This window comes from Triturus cristatus, chromosome 10, assembly GCF_964204655.1.
Source record: "Triturus cristatus chromosome 10, aTriCri1.1, whole genome shotgun sequence".
Lineage (NCBI taxonomy): Eukaryota > Metazoa > Chordata > Amphibia > Caudata > Salamandridae > Triturus > Triturus cristatus.
This window is the reverse complement of record NC_140593.1, coordinates 272,711,439-272,731,305: the sequence shown is the minus strand read 5'-3', so window position 1 is coordinate 272,731,305 and position 19,867 is coordinate 272,711,439. Positions and strand designations below refer to the sequence as shown.

Genomic DNA, 19,867 nt, shown 5'->3' with positions numbered 1-19,867 from the left:
AGCCTTGGAAAGTAAATAAGTGAGTAAACAACACAATGATGGTTGAGTCTGGACTAATTGGGTATTGGACGCTGCAGCGGTAGCATATTTTCCTAACCATTAAATACTTTATCTTGTGTGCAAAATTTAAAATATGGAAATAATTGGACTGAGGCGTGCAATTACGATTCTGCAAAGGCCTAGATGTAGGATCACCGAGTTATATTGTTTCGAAGCTTGCCGGTCTAAAATAGAAGGTCCAAGCCACATGGTGCCCTAGCCAAGAATTAATTTTCATTTATCTAAAGAGTGAAAATCAAAGGCAGCAGTGTGCATTAAAACAGTCTAACACCACTCACACATTAAATAAGCCTTTAAGCAATTATTCCACTGTAAAGCACTACTAAAAATCTAAACAGCAATACAGCCAGAAGTACACTATAAACGGATCTGCCTTACTTGGGTTTAATTTTTGGTAGAACCCAATTAGGCTGGTATATTCCACTCCCTAGGTGGAAAGTGGCAATATGCAGTACCTGAAAACCTGAAAACTATTTCATTTGTTTCAGTGTTACCTGTAAAGAATAAGTCAAAAATATTTGCCCATAATATTTGGGTCAAAACATAGTGACTACAAAAATATTATGTACCAAAATATTGAAGGTAACTATATTGTTGTTTACATTTTTCACAATATTATGGATGTTTAAAAGATAGTTTAATATAATAACATTTTTGTTATGTTGTTTTACTGTATTGGGTTTTTGTTTTTATTATATATGTTATAGTCAAATAAAGTTTTGTCAAATTTCAAAATAATTACATAGTAATTTAAACCTATTTATTTGGGTTTTTGGGTTTATGACGGGGGATTGGATGGGTAGTGTTTTAAAAAAAAATCATTTATTATAATTACAGGTCTGCAAATCCCAGAATTCGGGGAGGAGACCTGGACTTGAGTAGCACATCGCACAGGGACCTGGGAAACTTGGCAGGGCTGTTACAGAGCTATAGTCATACAGCAAGTACATTTTGGTTGAAGGCACACGCAATTTTTAGGTCGGGCCTACCAGACAGGCAAGCTGTAATGTTGGGAAATACATATTGTGGGCTTACAAAGAACATACAAGGGCTTTCATTCTACCTATTGCTTACCATTGGTTGACTTTAGTGTCACTCTTATTTGCTTCCTTTCTATTTCATGGCTTTGCTTGTTTCAGTCTCATGTAGCGCCTTTTCCTCAGTCTTCCATCTAAAGTGCTACTGATGAATCTAAAGCATGGAATGACACCTCATGCCACATCAGAGCCACCTCATCTTTACTTGAATTCCGCAACAAGCTGAAGACCTGGCTTTTCAATTAATCAACATACCATAGGCAGGGATCGGCAAACACAGCAGCTCAGCAGCAGGATACCACTGTGAAAACAGACAATGATGCTGAGGAACAAATAAACCTATATTTCTAAAGAGAAAAAACTAATTGATCCCTATCACTGAGTCCTAGATCTCTACGCTTTTTCTTTTTTCATATAACTCCAATACAAACTCCAGAATTAGTAGTCAAAAATATATTTGATCTTTTTTATAGCAAAAAAGCACACAAAACATATACATAGATAAATACATATATATACATATAACAAATCCTTCCTGCTCGTTCTTACTTCATATGCATGCTAATAATAGACAAGAAGCGTAATTCAAAAAGCAATCCAGAAAAGAAAGAGATAGTCCAATACACACGCAAGGGGATACATCAACCCTCCACTTAGTACAAGGAGAGTTTAGTCAAAATATTTTAGATGTCAATCATAATCTGTCAGACTCCTCCATGGTGTGGGGTCAACGCGTTTTGGCCCATTCATTCGGGGCTCATCAGGACAGTTGAGAAAAGAAATGGCAACGCCTACAAAGTAAATTATACAAATCAATACCATCTCTGTTAAATAACATTAAATAACACAAACTTAAGTATGCATAACAGTTCAACACCTCTCTTGAACAAGCCGCCTAGGGTGCAGGACAGAAGAACACCAACCACAGTGATGTGTTTGAAAGAAACAAATACGTGAGAAACTACCCTGCTAGTAATTTAAAGTCCTAAAGTCTCCACAAGTGTCTCATATAAACAATACATCTAATAAAACCACAAAGCACATATTTGTGTGTATTCACAACACTCCAACCCCCAGTGTTTAGTAGAAAGACTAAAATACACAGACCAAAAATACTAGCCAAGAAAATCAACAGGCTCCACCGTAAATTCAGGGGGATTAAATGCTTCATGTAGATGTAACACAAGAGGGCTCCTCTCAGTATTAGCACAGATGCTACACAAACAAACAGACAGAAATCAAATAAACTCTAAATAATGCCAGAAATTCTAATTGTTGGTCGAAATTATGACTAAACTGTGTATACGAGCGCAGCGGTCCCTACTCAATAAATGAAGGAGATCCGCTTCTATGGCGCAAAGGTCCCGTGTTTGAAAGCTGCACAAGAGCAAGCAGTGACACAGTTGAAACCAAAGTCCTGGGTTGCTCATAGAAGGTTAAAAAAGCATGCTAGAGCAATATACTTACTCGAGTACTCAGGGAAGAACCTAAATACTGCTCTCTTTCCACCGCTGCAATACCTTTCCAAACTCGCAATGGAAGGCAGCTCAAACTAACAGATTCTACGGGCTGCGTCCTCCGTGGTTGGGATTTCGATCACGTGATGTGGAAGGATGTCCGCCTACGTCCTATTAGTACTGTCTAGAGCCTAAACATAACAAGCATTTACAATGCAATAGGTCTCGCAATGACATTGTTTTGAGCTATTGGCATTGAAAATGTTTGTTTTCTTTCCTTCGTGAAGCATTAATGAAATGGTGTAATTGAAAATGGCAATAGCTCACTTTGTTGTAATTGCAAAATCTGTTTAAGAATTAAAAGCGTACATTAGAGCTCAAAGGAAAGCACTAAAATCCAATCAGCACTACCATGAAGGCTTCCTTACGCAATACCTAGTTATAATCGATGTGACCTAAAAACGTGAAAGCAGGCATTAGGTGTAGTGTAGACCCCTCCAACTCTTACCATGCTCCCCCCCACCCCGCAAAAGCCCACATCCCCCAAACACACAATCTGCATCCAGGACTTTGAATATCTGTGAAGCAGACAGCCTTAGTTACTTTTGGCATCAGATCAATAACTTTGCAAGGAGTGGTAAGGTATCAATCAGTTTTAGCCACTGAACACAATGAATTCAGTGGGTTTGGGTAGGGGAGAGTTATGGAGATTTAGAGGACTAGTAGGGCTGCAATGGCTTTGCTCTTCAGGATCAAAGGACATGGGTGCAAGACAGGAAATGTGGGCCAGCTGAAAGGATTTCCCCCCAAAATAGTGATTTTGTTGCGTGGTGAGCAGTGAGACAGGATTGGAGGCATCGGCCACGGGACACCAAGCACCCACCAGACAGGAGATTTGGAAACAGAGATTTCCTTGTGCAATACCCTTGAGCCATCATGAAGTGGGTATGTAGAGCATCGCTGTGAAATCATAAAACTGCTGTAAAACCAGGACTGACTATGAAAGGCAAATTAGGGGAGTTGGTAACCAAAGCAAAATTGTGCCCTCGGAAGCGCTTCTCTTCCCTCCCCTCCCCTTCCACGCCTTTTTAAGGAATTTGTAGAAGAACGACCATATCCGTCCTGGAAGTACTTTTATTGTAATCAAAGAAAAGACTACTCTTCTGCACACCCACCTCTCTCGACCGTCCCTCTAGTTGTCTCATGGCCTTGACCATCGCTGTGAAATCATAAAACTTCTGTAAAACCAGGACTGACTATGAAAGGCAAATTAGGGGAGTTGGTAACCAAAGCAAAATTGTGCCCTCGGAAGCGCTTCTCTTCCCTCCCCTTCCACGCCTTTTTAAGGAATTTGTAGAAGAACGACCATATCCGTCCTGGAAGTACTTTTATTGTAATCAAAGAAAAGACTACTCTTCTGCACACCCACCTCTCTCGACCGTCCCTCTAGTTGTCTCATGGCCTTGACCACCGCTAATCCAAAACTCCATGACACACTCTCCATTTTGTCAAGTAGCAGCGAACTGCTCTACTGTCGTCTCACCCTTTCTCTTCAAGTAACTATCTGCACCTCTTCGACCAACAATTCACTAGCCCGAGGATATATTCAATAGCCTTTGCCAGTGAGTTAATGGTGGGTAAGTTATATAATTGATGCAGCTAACGTGGCCTACAAACCCGACTAGACGATGCAGCGGCAGGATACATATTTTCTTGAGTGTTTTTCCACCATTACGCATTAATGGTTAACTTTGTGGGCTGTGGCTGGACATGTGCCACGGGCTTGGTTGTGCTCGTGACCCAGCTCGCACAAAGCGCACGTTCTGCATAACAGTTTTTAACCTCTTCTCGGGTCCCGTGATAGGATGCCTGTCTGCCGCCCCAGACAAAGCAACATTTTATTTGTTTCCCCGACTCACGGGCAAAGTGTGCCTCTTAACAGTTCAATACAAGGTGCGCCCTCCTGGTGGGTGCCATAGGAGTCCGTCTCCTGCATACTCGCCCTAGAACCACATGCCCAGGAACGCACTGGAGTACCCCAGCAGCCCCGGTGGGATGCCCCTCGCGCGGCCCTGCAACTGTTTACACGAGCTGCACTTTGAGTGACAGTGCTTGTTCATACGAGAGTTGAGGCACTGAATGCACAGCACAGCTTTACCGACACATTTATCTTCAGCGATGCTAATAGGGCAGAAGGACAATGCCATGCAGTGAAGTTGCCATAAACTTGAATGAAGAGTCGAGGCACTGAATGCACAGCACAGCTTTACCGACACACTTATCTTCAGCAATGTTAATAGGGCGGAATGACAATGCCGTGCAGTGAAGTTGCCATAAACTCGAGTGAGGAGTCGAGGCACTGAGTGCACAGCACAGCTTTACCGACACACTTATCTTCAGCTATGTTAATAGGGCGGAATGACAATGCCGTGCAGTGAAGTTGCCATAAACTGGCGGTTCAAAGCCTTTAATTCGGCTAATCATTGAACTGAAGTATTTCGGGAAGGCAGGGGGCCATCTATTTTCACTCAGCTGCGTGTTTATATTTGCATTGCACTTTCACTTTAAGCGAAAGCGCCATGCAAATATAAACATGGGCTGAGTGAAAACAGATGGCCCCCATAAAGAAAAGAAATTGCTTTGCGACAGAAGCAAAGCAGACGACCCTGTCTGGATCGGCCAGACGAAAAGGAGAAAGGGCAGCCGCTACAAAACCCCATTTCCAATGACAGGCCACCGTTTAGCATAAACGCTGACGCCAGCCAATGAAAATGAGGCGCGGGTCATCAAGCCCCCTTCTCAAATCTACTCTCTGACAAAATCTCTCGCCCAGCGAGCAGAGCTTAACACTGCAACGCCAGACGAGACCTAAAAAGAGGACTCTGGAATTTATCAGGCCTCTTACCCCAGTCTATAACATCGGAGGAGAACACACAGGGCACAAATTGTATGTAGGCTAATCCATAATGTCCTGTCTAGAGCCTGAACATAACAAGCAATTGCAATGCAATAGGTCTCGCATTTACGCAAGTTTGAGCTATTGACATTACAAATAACAATGCCTTGGGCCCGATTCACAGAACTAACTTAAGACAAAATCCTAAACTTACTACCATTTTGGTATTCACAGAAGGCACTTACTCATTTCGGTATTCACAGAAGTTAGGAGTCCTAAGTTTAGGACTCCTAAATGCCTTCTGTGAATACCGAAAGCCTTAAAATTAGGATTTTTCTCAGTTTAGGAGTCCTAAGGTTAGGACTCCTAACTTTACAACTACTAAACTGAGAAAAATCCTAATTTTAAGGCTTTCGGTATTCACAGAAGGCATTTAGGAGTCCTAAATTTAGGACTACTAAATTGAGAAAAATCCTAATTTTAAGACTTTCGGTATTCACAGAAGGCATTTAGGAGTCCTAAAGTTAGGAGTCCTAACTATACTACTACTAAACTGAGAAAAATCCTAATTTTAAGACTTTCGGTATTCACAGAAGGCATTTAGGAGTCCTAAATTTAGGAGTCCTAACTTCTGTGAATACCGAAATGAGTAAGTGCCTTCTGTGAATACCAAAATGAGTAAGTGCCTTCTGTGAATACCAAAATGGTAGTAAGTTTAGGATTTTGTCTTAAGTTAGTTCTGTGAATCGGGCCCCTTGTATTTTTGGTTTTGATTTTAAAACAGAAATAAAAGGCATCGTCATTTACAATGCCAATAGCTTAAACTTGTGTAAATGCGAGACCTATTGCATTGCAAATGCTTGTTTTAACAAGGAAAAGAGGCACTTCAAAGTGGTTTTATAACAATCTTTTTTTCACTGTTCACATGGATACCAAGCCAATGCGTTTTGACCATTCAGTTTTGATCACGGCTAGTGGTCCTACATTTGTTTTTACCTTTATACCATTGCAATCCATGCCTTGCTGCATTATAATATATGTAGTTTTTCATATCATACAAACATTGCAACATGAAATCAGCTCATTAAATTAACATAATGGTGAAAATGCTTGCTGAATCTGATTCGGCCCCTTCAATTAACAAAAATCTCAGTGAATCGGACCAAATATGTTTTCCTTTTACTAATCAATGGCCAGCTATTTAATATATTAAAAAAATTACTTGTTCAATGGCATAAGCTTTGAAGCCCCTCTCAATGTGACTCGGAAATTAGAATTCAGAACGCAGCTGCAAAATAAACTACTTAACATTAATATTAGTTGTCACATTTCACCGGCTCCTAAAGTCTCTGCAGTGGCTTCCTGCGGCTAGACGAATAAACTCATTCAAAGCAATGTGCATAGCGCACCCTGCAATTCACAACATAGGCCCCCTATTCTTTATCACAACTCTGTGCCTGCCTCCAAACCTGAGCTCTCTGTTCCAGGCTGGCTCTCCCTTGACCTCAACCCACCTTCAATAAATCTCACGTTTGGGAAAATATACTGAGCCCACTTCCAGCAAAAAAAGAATGTATTTATTCATCTTGGATTCTGGATAGCATTCTAAATCTGGCCCTTCCAATGTGAATAACTATAGCTATATGCTAAATAAAAGGGTAGGTATCCATAATTGCGATGGCATGTATCTCACGCGATGCCTCAATGCCTTGTGTTTGTAGCGCTGCAGCAGCACAATATTTAAAGCACATCTATGAACCTCATGTACAAAGCCCAACACTTCCCATATCGGTAGGACCTCTGGAATTATGCGTCAGGGTTGACTAAATTAAGCCTCAACAAAGGCAAATTATGTGTCATAAGACGGCGCAGTTTCTGATAGTATTACTTCCTTATTTTTTTATTTTTACACGTCAACACAGTACGGACGAAGGCTTCACCTCACTGATTGATGTCAGTTAAACACCCCAATACATCAATAAGCAACAAAAAAGTTTACCAGTCATCCTTTGCAAAAGCCCTTCCGCTGCTTGCCAACTCATATGTCACTGCGTCTTTAGTTAACTTTTGACTCGTTTGAGCAAGAAACAATTTTTTTTGTTAAAATCTACCGATTATGCAACACGATTAAGTGGCAAATACGTATTTATGTGTGAAACAAATCCATATTTATGTGTGAAACACCGAAGCGGCAACGTAGCAAAATTCCAGTGGCCCTGCATATGGGTCTATCTATAACCAGCATCCTTCCCAACCATGCACTACGTAAGGGCGCCAGGAACTCCATGCAGATCAAAGCGCTTCACGCAGCTATCGTAGGTATGCAGCGCTACATAAATGCTATAGTACAATTAACACAATTAGCATGTCTGTATGAATTAGCACACATTTTGAATAAAAATTAGCCTACCGAAAAAAACACGTACCCCCTTACGATGGATGGGCGGACTGCTCTGGTTTCACAGCAAAGCTAACAGTGAGCGCCTGATGTTCGGTACAATGCAGTAAAGCTCCCTCTGCTACCTTCCAGCATCACCGGACTAATTTTCGCTTAATTGTAATTGCCAATTTGGGAGACTTAGCAAATGAGCACGAAGCATCATCTCGATCTTTCTGTTCGTTGTTGCACAATCCAGGTAATAGTCGTCTTTCCCCTCTAATTTTTTATTGCCATTTCGAGAAAAAAAAACAATACAAAAACAAGCATTGGCCACGCGGCCGTACAAGTAACGGCCGCGCAGCCCTGAAAGCAGAAGTGATCATGATAGCGAGGACGCGCTCTGCGCGCGCAGCAGTGATCGCACTGGGAGGCAGATGGGCTTGAAAGTGAAAGTGATGGCGTTGGCGATCAAGCGCGCCGAGCGATGCGCTTAATGAGCATGAGGAGGAAAGTCTCTGCTCGTAAGCGTGCGCACATGCACTGTAGCTCTAGGCCGGCGGTAGCATTTTTTTGAGCCCTCGCAAAAAGTCTCGCCAGACCAGCGCATGCGCTGGGTCAGGCGAGACCTAACGAATAGGCATTACACAGAAATCAGTAGAAAATAACTTCAGCAGAACTTGCAGAAACTATCCATAACGCCAACCGAGGGCACAAAGGGGTGCAATGTTTCATTATGTTTTTGTAAGCTACTCCTTTCACTGCACCCTAAGCCTGCGTGGGACAAGGTAACACTTCCCTCGGAGCCCACTCCTGCGCTGTGAGCAAGGAACGGAATCAAGGCCCGGCTCAGACCGATGGAAGAGCCGTCCCTGTTGCAAAGCAGCATGCTGCTGCCTCCGAAACAAGGCACCAGTGCTGGTCGTGCGTTTATACACAGAATCCGCACGTGAACACCAGAGTATGCAACAGCCCACAGTGAGCCTCTCAAACATAAAGCATGTTTCCCTTTGCACCGCTCCATATTTGCGTACTGTTTTGATTCCCTTTTCCCAAGCAGATTCCTTGCCATGGCGCAGACAATGTTAGAATCTTTGTGCACGCCATGCGCGTGTTCTGCTGAAACGCCGTAATCTCTTTTGAGTAAAGAAAGTGAAAGCGCACTATATGCGTGTTCTGCTGAAACGCCGTAAAGAAAGTGAAAGCGTGCCGCCGTAATCAAAAGAGACGGCCGGGGGACTCGGCAGAATACATGAAAAAATAAGCGGAAGCGCGCGATGGTACGCGTGCACATATCCTGTCTGGGCAGGCATGGCGAGCAGAAGACAGGGAGGGAACAAAACATGCCTCTCTTCTAATGCAAAGCACGCATTTGGGAGCCGCGCCAATCAGAAGCATGGGTGGAGCTTCCACCCCTGCTTTGGAAGCTAAATCCACGACAATAGATCTCGCAAGCGAGCATCCCATGCGCTGCGTCATTAGGCGAGACCTAAAAAGAGGACTCCAATTAGATCGAGCCTCTTACCCCAGTCAGTAACTACGGAGATAAAGCACGAAGAGCAAAACCAGTATGTAAACTACTCATTAGGACTTGGGAACACAACACAGTAAAGTGAATATAAAGAAAATAAATAATCAATAGAGAAAAGACATATAAATAATAAATAAAGCAAAAATTAATTAATAATAAACAGAGCAAAATTCTTCAATGGTATAAAATGCATGCAGATATAACAGTTGAATCACTAATGGTCGACTCAGTTACAGCAAATAAATATTCAATTCATTGATAGAAGCAAAGTATATGCACAGCACTATACCATTTGTCAGAGTAGTCCTACGGAAAAGATCATATATTGTGGATGTGGGCAACAAGATCATCCAGAAACATGGCTGATCAAATTTCAACAACCATAAGATCACAGACCACATTTCATCATGGTCAGTCAGGCTTCGAGCAGCTGTATGATATTTTTCAATCATTCTAGCTTCTAATCTGCTCAAAACAGACATGTTAGTATTCTGTAACACTATCAACACAGACCACTGCATCTCATCTCTCCCTGTGTAATACATTTCAATCTAGATTTATGTTGCAAGATGCAAGTCTTTACTGGCTGTATCGTTTGGCCTATGTAAAACATTTTGCAGGAAACCTTCAGGCAATAGATCAACTTTTTAGTGTTGCAGTTTGAAAAATTATTCTGAACATGCTTATGACCATTAATCATGATATATTTGGAGTTACTGGTCATTTGACAGCTGTACAGTTATTACATTTAAAGTGGCCGACCACTGGAGGAAGTCCAAGCATTCCTCTCAGAATTTTTGGTGCTGCTTTGACCAATTGTTGGTGTAAATTTCTTACATTGCAAAAGGAAAATAAAGGTTTAGGATTTCCTAGGTGACTCACTATTATCCAATTGTGCACTATAATCTTTTTTATTTTATTGGCCTTGGAATTGTATGTAAGGACACACGTCAAGGGATTAGACTCTGGCTTTTTTTAGGGGATCAATAGTTCCTCCCTCTGGCTATACCATGCTCTTTTCAGAGCAGTTTTCACCAGTTTCCGCAGGTACCCTTGTTCAACAAGTTTGTTTTTTAGGATTTCTGCATTTGAAAAGTAATCCTCCTTACTTGTACAATTTCTTCGATTTCTAAGAAATTTCTCATAATGCAAGTTCTCCTTCAAGCCTCTGGGATGTCCACTAGTGAAATGTAACAGAGAGTTACGGTCCGTAGGTTTAGCAGCAGGATACCATTGTGGGTGATAGTGCACTTTACAAATAAACATAACAATAATTAATTTCAATTGATTATTTTGATATTTTTAAGTTGTTACTTGATCCTTTACACATTTGATGAATGTTTAAATTGTTTATTACATTTTAAGTTTAGGTTTTGAGGTTTATTGGGGATTTTGTTGGTATTTTTTTTAATTATTATTATTTAATGTTAACAGAATATTTATTAATTTGATTACAGATTAGAACATTATTTTAAATATATTTTAAATTTGGGTTGTGGGGTTTATTTAGGGATTGAGTGCATAGTGTTTGAATACAATATATTTAAATTGATTAGAATTGACAAATGTATTAATTATGATGAGCTTTCATCTAAAAATGTGCATATGCATGTTAAATTATTTTAAATGTATGACATTATTTATATGTTTAAGCTATTATTTTAAGTTATTTTTAAAGTGTATATCAATTGTTATTTATTTTATTATTTTAACATTTAATGTTTGATATTGTTCATTGTTTTATTATTTTATAATGTTATTTATTTACTTATTTTTATTTTGATATGTTCCGTATAATGGGGAATGAATGTATTACAAATAGCTTCATTTTAATTAAATAAAGTTGAAAAGAATAATGCTAAAAATAGTTTATTACTTTTCTTTTAGGTTTAAGTGTTATTTTGTTTGGGGTGAGTGATTAGTTTAACTATTTATTTAATATAAATGGATTCAATTAACTTCAAAATAATTGTGTCCAATTCTGATATTTATTTATTTTTAAAATTAATTTTATTTGTAAAAAATCAATATATTTAGGATTTCTAAACTTTTTCTTTGCTTTTATTAAATAACTTTTTAATGCTTATTTTATTTCTATGTGTTGCATTTGAACCCTCTCAATGTATGCACTTTCCCAAACGTTTGTTAGACTTGAGTTGGGATAGTAAATCTGACCCCAATGTATGCACTTTCTCCAATATTTGTTAGACTGGAGTTAAATAGTTAATCTGCACGCCCTCCCAATGTATGCATGTTCCCCAGTGTTTGCTAGACTGGACTTAGCGCAGTAAATCTAATACTCTGTGCCCCCAGTTGCACTTTCACCAATGTTTGTTAGACTGGAGTTGGAATAGTAAGTCAGACCCTCCCTCAATGTATGGACTTTCCCCCAATGCTTGTTAGACTGATGCTATAACAGTGATTCTGAGTTATCTTAGGTATGCACATTCTTCAGTGTTTGTTAAAATGAATTTCATAAATTTGCCCCCCCACACAATGCATTCATTTTCTCCAGTGTTTGAATGATTGTTGTTAGAGCAGTGTATTTAAAAAATGTTTTTTTTTAAATATGTTTGGATTAGAGTTAGACTAATAAACATTACTGCTGCAATGTAAGAACAATGACAGGTGATAATTAAAGTCATTTTGTTCAGGAAGAACCATTTTCATTTTTTGGTAACGAAACCAAACAGCAATGGCTCAGTGTGATCAATGCATAGATCATCATAATCAAGCTACATGGTTCATGGTACATGGGAGGGCACTAATTCATTTACATATTCGAGATAAGATGAAGAAACATTTTGGTGCTCCGCGTCATTATATTTCTTACATCATGGTCACAACATTTGTCTAGGGTGTCTTTCCACACATTACTCCATTTTCGAAGAGGGAATTGAGCCCGGACCTTCCAGAATAACTCCCCTAGCTTGCAGATTCCACTTACCTCACCTCAGACCCCCGTAAGTATCCTCAGTCCAGGAGGATCACCCCGAGTTCCAAACGAGTGATGATGCTCTGGGTAATGGCTCCTCTTCCACCTGGTCTAGCATCACCACCCTAGTCCCAGGCCCCTTTCTGCATTCTCATCTATAAGAACCGTATGTAATCTCCTTTCCTCAGCAACGGCCCACATTCTCAGGTCTGCTTGCTATTTTTCCAGGGGGGGGGGGAATTAGTTTAAGCAAATGAATGGCAATGTGGCGCTTGGCCAGGAGTCTCCCCAATAATGCAAAGCTATTACACATTTTTGCATCCTGCTTCGACAGTACTATTAAGCTGAGTATGCAGTGTTTAACTGTCAGCTGTAGTCCGGGCACAGAGGAAGGACCTTCAACATACCAGGGATCCCTTTGTGAAGAGCCAAAAGAAGATGTTTATTTTATTTATTTATTTATTTACGCAACTTTTATAGCGCGACAAATACCCGAAGGTGTCTCGGCGCTGTGGAGCAACTAAAGTTCATCATCCTACCGTCTTCTCACTGGTTAAACAACCATGTTTTCAAAAGCCTACGGAAACTAATCAGATTCGGAGCGGCTTTAATGGCAATTGGCAAGAGGTTCCAAAGTTTTGGAGTGGCCACGAGAAAGCGCCTGTCGCCCCAGGAGACTGATCTTGTACGTGGCACCGGCAAAAGGCTGGTATTGGCCGATCTTAATTGCCTTCTGGGGGTATAGAACTGAAAAGCTTCGATCAGGAATCTGGGTCCGGTGCCATGTATGGCCTTATAAGCAATACAGAGGGCCTTGAATTTAACGCGGCTCTCAACTCTCAGCCAATGAAGCTGACGAATACCAAGGGTGGTAGATTTGCGGCGAGGGATGTTGAGGAGAATCCTAGCAGCCGCGTTCTGAATAGATTGCAGCTTCGTTATGACACGCTTCTGAGTATGGAGGAAAAGAGCGTTCCCATAATCTATTTTTGAGAAGACTAAGGTAGAGACCAGAGTCTTCCCAGCTGACGGAGGGAGATATGGTAGCAGCTTCTTAATCTTTTTCAAGATGTAAAATGAAGATGACACAACCTTATTGATATGGAGGTCAAAGACCAGCTTGTTGTCAAAAATCACTCCCAGATTTCTGGCTTTTTCCACTGGGACAGGTGGATGGCCGATCTTTTCTGGCCACCAACCGAGGGACCATTCAGGGGAAAGTTTTCCAAAGGTCATGATCTCGGTCTTGTCCGAGTTAAGCCTGAGGCAATTCAAGGCCATCCAAGTACTGACCTCGAGCATAGCTTTCTGGAAGTTGGCTGCTACAGTAAGGCCATCCTTATGGATACCCAGCACCAGCTGGGTATCGTCTGCGTACGATGTTAACTGTATCCCATAGGCCTTTATTATCCTCGCTAAGTCCGCTACATAGATGTTGAAAAGCATAGGACTTAGCGAGGAGCCTTGTGGGACTCCACAAGGGAGTGCAGAGATGGGAGAATAAAAGTCTCCGAGCCTTACTGTCTGGGTACGGTTTGCCAGGAAGGATGAAATAAGATCCTTGGCCCGACCATTTATCCCCAGAGCTGTGACACGGTCGACAAGAGTGACATGGTCGACCGTGTCAAAGGCTGCTGACAGATCCAAAAGGATAAGAACAGCCGCCCCTCCCTGATCCATGATCGTCCTGATCTCATCAGAGGCCTTTATCAAGGCAGTCTCTGTTCCATGCCCTTTCCTGAACCCAAACTGCGTTTCGTCGAGAAGTTGGTGGGTCTCGACGAACTCTGAGAGCTGCAGATTCATCAGATATTCGCATACTTTGGCAGGAAAGGGCAGGCACGCAATCGGTCTGTAACTTGCGACAGCAGTAGGATCTAAGGAAGGTTTTTTTAAGAGGGGTTTAATAACAGCCTTCTTCCATATACTAGGAAATTGGCCTGTTAGGAGTATATTATTGCAGATTTCCATCAAAGGGAGGGAGATCACTTCTGTGAGTTTCTGCATCACGGACGGAGGACAGGGGTCCAAGGGGGAGCCTGATTTAATAATGGAGATGATTTTAATCACGTCCTGATGTGAGACAGGTGAGAAACACGGGAAGGAGTCAGGATTAGGGTGCGACAGTACTTCTTTCCTGCTGTCACCTCTATGTTCAGTTCTGATGTCATTTTCAAATGAAGCGTAAATATCTGCAACCTTAGTGGTAAAAAAGATGGCCAATTCATTGCAGAAAGTCTGTGAGGGCTCCACTCCAGGCCCAATGGAGGGGGTGGACAAGGTGGTGACGACGGAGAAAAGTTCTCTGGCAGAGTTGGCAGCAGTCTCGATTTGTGCTGAGTAAAAAACTGTTTTTCGGGCCAAGATCGCCTTTTTATAAATCATAAGAGCGTCTTTATAAGTTTGTCTAGCTGTGGGACAGTAAGCTTTCCTCCAGCGCCTTTCTAAATTCCTACAATGTTGGCGATGTAGACGGAGATCTTCACTATACCAGGGGGCCGAAGGAGATACTCTATTGGGTTGCGTGAATTTCTCTGGGGCCATTAGATCAGCGGCACTTCGGATCCAGTCCTGAAACTCTGAAGCTGACGGTGACAAGCTATTTCCTCCCTGAGGACAGGAGGAGGCCAAGGAATGCAACATCTGAGGGAGATCTGCAGTTTTCCAGGCCCGGGTACCTATCTTAGTGCGAGGTCTGGGGTGCGGCAAGGCAGAAAATCGTGTATCTAGTTGAAAAATAATAGCCCTATGATCTGACCATGTAATTGGAATGATGTCTGATACAGTAATGTCAGGATCATTAGTAAATAGCCCGTCAAGGGAGTGTCCAGCTTGGTGTGTGATACCCTTGACTAATTGGTGCAGTCCAAAATTGGAAAAATCAGTCGTGAGTTGGGCGGTGTCTGGGTTGTCCTGATCTTCCAAAAAGAAGTTGAAGTCTCCCAATATAGTAAATTTATCTGAACAGATGACATTGTCACTCAGGTCAGAGAGGGTAGAGAGAAAAGAGTTACGGGGGCCAGGGGGTCGATAGAGTATTATACCCTTTAGTGCCTGCTTGGGATTAATACTGATAGCAAAAACCGCTGATTCACAGTTAACCGAGTTTATAGGATCGAGTGTGGTGCGATATTTATCCTTGTAAATAATTGCAAGGCCCCCACCTCGTCCTATAGGCCTGTCATGTCTGGCGACACTATATCCAGCCGGGGTAGCGTTGCAGAAATCCGGGCCAGACCCGGCACCTGCCCAGGTCTCAGTGACAAATAATAAATCCACGTCATGGGTGACAATAAACTCACTAATGTAAAAACTGTGACATGGGAGCGAGCGCGCATTGATAAGCGCAGCTCGACAACCATGTGGAGTTATATTCTCTCTGACATATGGTATGCCATGGTTTGGATCCGAGTAGGCTGGTAGACAAGTTAGGGAAAATTGATAGCTACAGCCTGGGCACATAAAAGGGCGAGTGGGTATCGCAGCGGTCAGGACGGCACTCGTACAGGCCTGACATGGCTTACCGGGATTTAGCTCTAGTAGATGCCGGGGAGTGTACAGCAGTCGGGAACCAGGGGTGGTGGCCCTGGGCCGGGTCCGGCCGCGGACGGACGCAGACGGGCTTGGCTTTGGCGCGGCTTCGGCACGCGCCCGCTGCGCCAGCCCGCTGCGCCGTCTGGCCATGGTTCCAATATATGGGGCGTGAGGAGGGTGAGAGGCCGGCGCGACTGGAGCGCAGCCCCAGCCCACACCCAAGATGGCGCCCGCCGCCGCCTTTCACGCAAACAAGCGGCTAGGCGAGGCAGAAAGAAAGTAGGTCAAGCGTGAAAGGTGTCAGTGTGCCTAACCTCAATTCCCGCTACAGAACAATCTAATTAGAAGCCCCCAAGGATATTTCACAACATAAAAATTCACACATTTAAAATCGATATTTCAGTTTCTAAAAACAAGCAGAAATGATGGCTGAACACAGTTTGCTCGCAGCCCTAGTACTCCCGACTAGGGAGAGCTCTACATGTGCCGAAAGCCTAGCTCCACTATTCCATACGTAAATCTCAAGTAGAGTCAAACTAAGCTACTGCTAGCCAAGCATTTACCCGTGAACATTTGTAGATTCTGGTAGCCTGCTTCTGCTGTTCTAGAGTATTATTTCTACAGACTTCTGGAACATGGGATTTCACTAAATTTCTTCTAGTTGCCAATCTCTCTGATCTGACCCCATTAAGGCTGTGAAGCACTGCAACCGACTGTTACAATATATCTACTCTGCCCTGTCTCCCATGTTTCAATGCCATCTATCCTCCTGCACCACAAAAGCTTAACCTCTCATTCTTCTGCTTCATCTGCCTTCCTCCACCTCCCTATACCTCTAACCATCCCATAGCTAAACTGTCTAGACCCTTCCACCATACTAACAACACCACTAGTCTATTTGTCCTGTCCTGTCACACGCCCACCTCAAAAACTATCTCCCAAAACTTCCACCCTATCCCCTCAACCTATACACACCCTATCCTCTAAGTCAGTGATATTCAAAGTACGGCCCAGGTGCCGCATGCGGCCCTCCTGACTTTACATGTGGCCCCCTTGGCAAAAGCAGCGCTGAGCTGCTGTTTACTGGACTCAGCACTAACATTGAAAAAATATTAAATAAACAGCAATGTTAATTTCAGTTAACGAAAGGAAGTAACTAGGGTGTACAGCACCCCAGGTTGTACAGTTCCACATTGTGCAATTCAGTTCAGCCACTAGATGCATATGCTTTGCTTCCCCTACACCTCCCCTACTTCACCACCCTCTGGCACTAGTGTAGCCCTCAGTCACACCAAAGACCATGTACCCATGCTCTAAGTGTTTCAGAGTATTCATTTCCACCATCCTAAATGTAAATCGTTCCCCCTCCCTTTCTTACTCAGACTTCTTCACTCCAAAGCGTTGAGCCTCACATTAACCCCCCCCCTTCATCTGCCTGTACCCCTCATCTAATACAACCACATAATTCTGCTCTCTAATTCTCTCCACATCAAGGGTATATCTTCCTTCATCCACGCTTCCTTTTGTCATTACACTAACATCACCCTTGTCAACAACTATCATATACTGGACATCACTCCATCTGACTCGCCCTTTCTACCTCCAGCCATTCCAGTAAAATCGCTACTAATCATGCTAAAGTCTGACCTGAATACTTCCTTACCTTTAAATCCTTGTTCCATAACTACTTATAACCTCACTATATTCGCCCATCAAACATTAAAATCCCCCCCACCCATTCTTGCGAATGTTAGATCAATTAATAATAAAGATCAACGAATAAAAATCAACTCATGTATATTCCTATTTTGGAATCATGACTTGTCCTGCTATTTTTGATAAAAATGTGAATAAGTGATAATGGCTACACTTTTTAAAATAAACCATTCCCAATGCATATAGGATACTGCAAAAGAATTCCCCAACCAAAAAAAACTTGAGGGAGGGCTAGCCATTGGTCTACAAAAAAAACCTTCAGGCCAGACAAATTGAGATCATTCTCCATAACCAACTTTTACTTCATTTCCTCTTTTATCTACAGACTGCCTTCCTACAATAGCATTCTCTGAACTGTTCTTGTACTTCATTGTTGAAATCATCTTAAAGTACTCAAACCTTACCATACCGCTATATATCAACATGTAGTTTGATAAATAAAACTCACACCAAACTGAACTTTTTGTCTCCAATGAATCTCCTGCAGCTGGTCACTGTGCCCACCCACACATCAGGATGTAAAAAAGAATATGTTGCTGCCCTAACACAGTTGCAGTAACTGAAGCCCACCCCATCATCGGGATGGATGATCGTTTGATTTCTTTCAACCCCCTCTACTACATTATCACTAAGAGTTTGTCAGCCTCCTATCCAACACATAACCATTAGATCATGAAAGAAACTGGATCGCTCCATATTTACCTCTGTCCTACTGACCTCCATAAGCACCACAGTACTATTCTAGAATATTTAGGTGACTATAAAAAAAGCTTTGGAGGTTAACTTACAGAAACTCTAACACTCCAGTGCCACACCAGAATCTATACGGTGACCTTACAGAAAGCACAAAGCAAAACTACTCCCTCCGTGCCTCGGTAACAGTGTGCCCTACAGAGAATTGATTGACTCTGGGGAAAAAAGTTCTGGCACTGTAAACTTAATAAAATGAATAACTACGTTAAAACCCCAAATGCACTGTCTTCAAAGTTACCAACTCAAAGATAATTTCTGATTCTCTAGCTAATTACTTGATTAAAATAGTACAAGTCCTCAAACTCTACTTTGAGAAGGCAAAAAAGAAAATCTTAGACTTGTTACTCAAGCCACAGCCTGTCAACAAACCAAATCTTTTCTGAAATGACTCCTCTTTGAAGCTTTTTACACTGGACGACTTCACCAGGAAAATAGGATTGTTGCACAACTGAATTCCTAGAGGATCTATGCTTAGCTCATATATTCAAGGGTATACTGTTCAAATAAAGTGTTGCCATCCTGACCATTGTTATAATTAGGCATTCCTTAGGGACAGGAACCTTCACAAGTGGTCTCAAGCTAACAATATCAAACTTTTTTTGTAAATATATGTTTATAAGAATTTTTCATAACAAAAAACAAAACACAAAAGGCTTTTGTAAAATTGCCTCCAATTATATATGGGAACTATTGAGGCATGTCTAATTTTCACAATCTGAGATCAACTTGCAAATTTAGAATAAACAGAAATAAATTTGCATTAGATCTGGATCATACTTTGAGCAAACCCTCACTGCTTAAGCTGAATTTGGTTAACTCAAGTATGCCCCCCCCCCTCCATTCAGGTACTGAACAAGCATACTATCTACAGCCTAATACATAATTGCACTGGGCTTCAGCCACCTTTAAGTATTTAGGAATCAGAATCAATGGCAGTCTGATGAGAGCCACGTCAGCACTCCAGATCAAAGTGACTCTCTGGCAGCATTGCTACTCTCATCAGTAGGACTTGTGCCTTTATCTGGAATGATTACACTTCCTCTTCTTCTCTTATTTTGTCAATATATCAGGGGTCCTCGTGAATTTCTTTCTTCCAACAACTGTGAACAATGATATTGCAGCTTATAGTGGCTGCACTGGCAAAAATTAATGTTTCTGATGGTGGTCGAAGTGTCTCTGATTTAGAACGGTACTAGTGCAAGGCCCAGGTAAAAGGGGTGGCTAGGTGGTTTGCTCACAACAAACATGATGAGGTTCAACACAAAGAACACCCACTGCAACCAATAATAGCACCGGAGAGTACACAATCCTGTATGTGGCACGTAATTGCTGTGAGAGATGCCATGTAATGCCAGGTTGTAAAATGGATTTTGCATTGAACATGCCTGTCCAGTGCCTCCCTGGGTTTAAGAGGGCTCCAACAAGAGGTTGTGAGGAGATTGGGCCTGCAGCTGGAATAAATAGTGTTGGTACACTACAGGAGGATAAATACTTTTCTCACAATTGAAAAAAATCAAATAGACATTCAACTCGCCGCAATGACTGTTTTTAATGAACGCCCATTTTACTAA

General features: G+C 41.9%; 1 protein-coding gene across 3 annotated transcripts in view; it reads right to left on the bottom strand.

Moving 5' to 3' along the window:
* CLXN (calaxin) overlaps positions 1-19,867 on the bottom strand; it is a 253,819-nt gene that overhangs the window by 194,699 nt on the left and 39,253 nt on the right. The window contains exon 2 of one of the 3 annotated variants that reach the window (XM_085631056.1): positions 1,353-1,398. The exons of 1 other annotated variant lie outside the window; for it this stretch is intronic. The gene's annotated coding sequence lies outside the window, so the exon portion shown is untranslated. Of the gene's footprint in view, positions 1-1,134; positions 1,248-1,352; positions 1,399-19,867 lie in introns of those variants that run through there. One more of the 3 variants, XM_085631057.1, reaches the window with a different exon arrangement.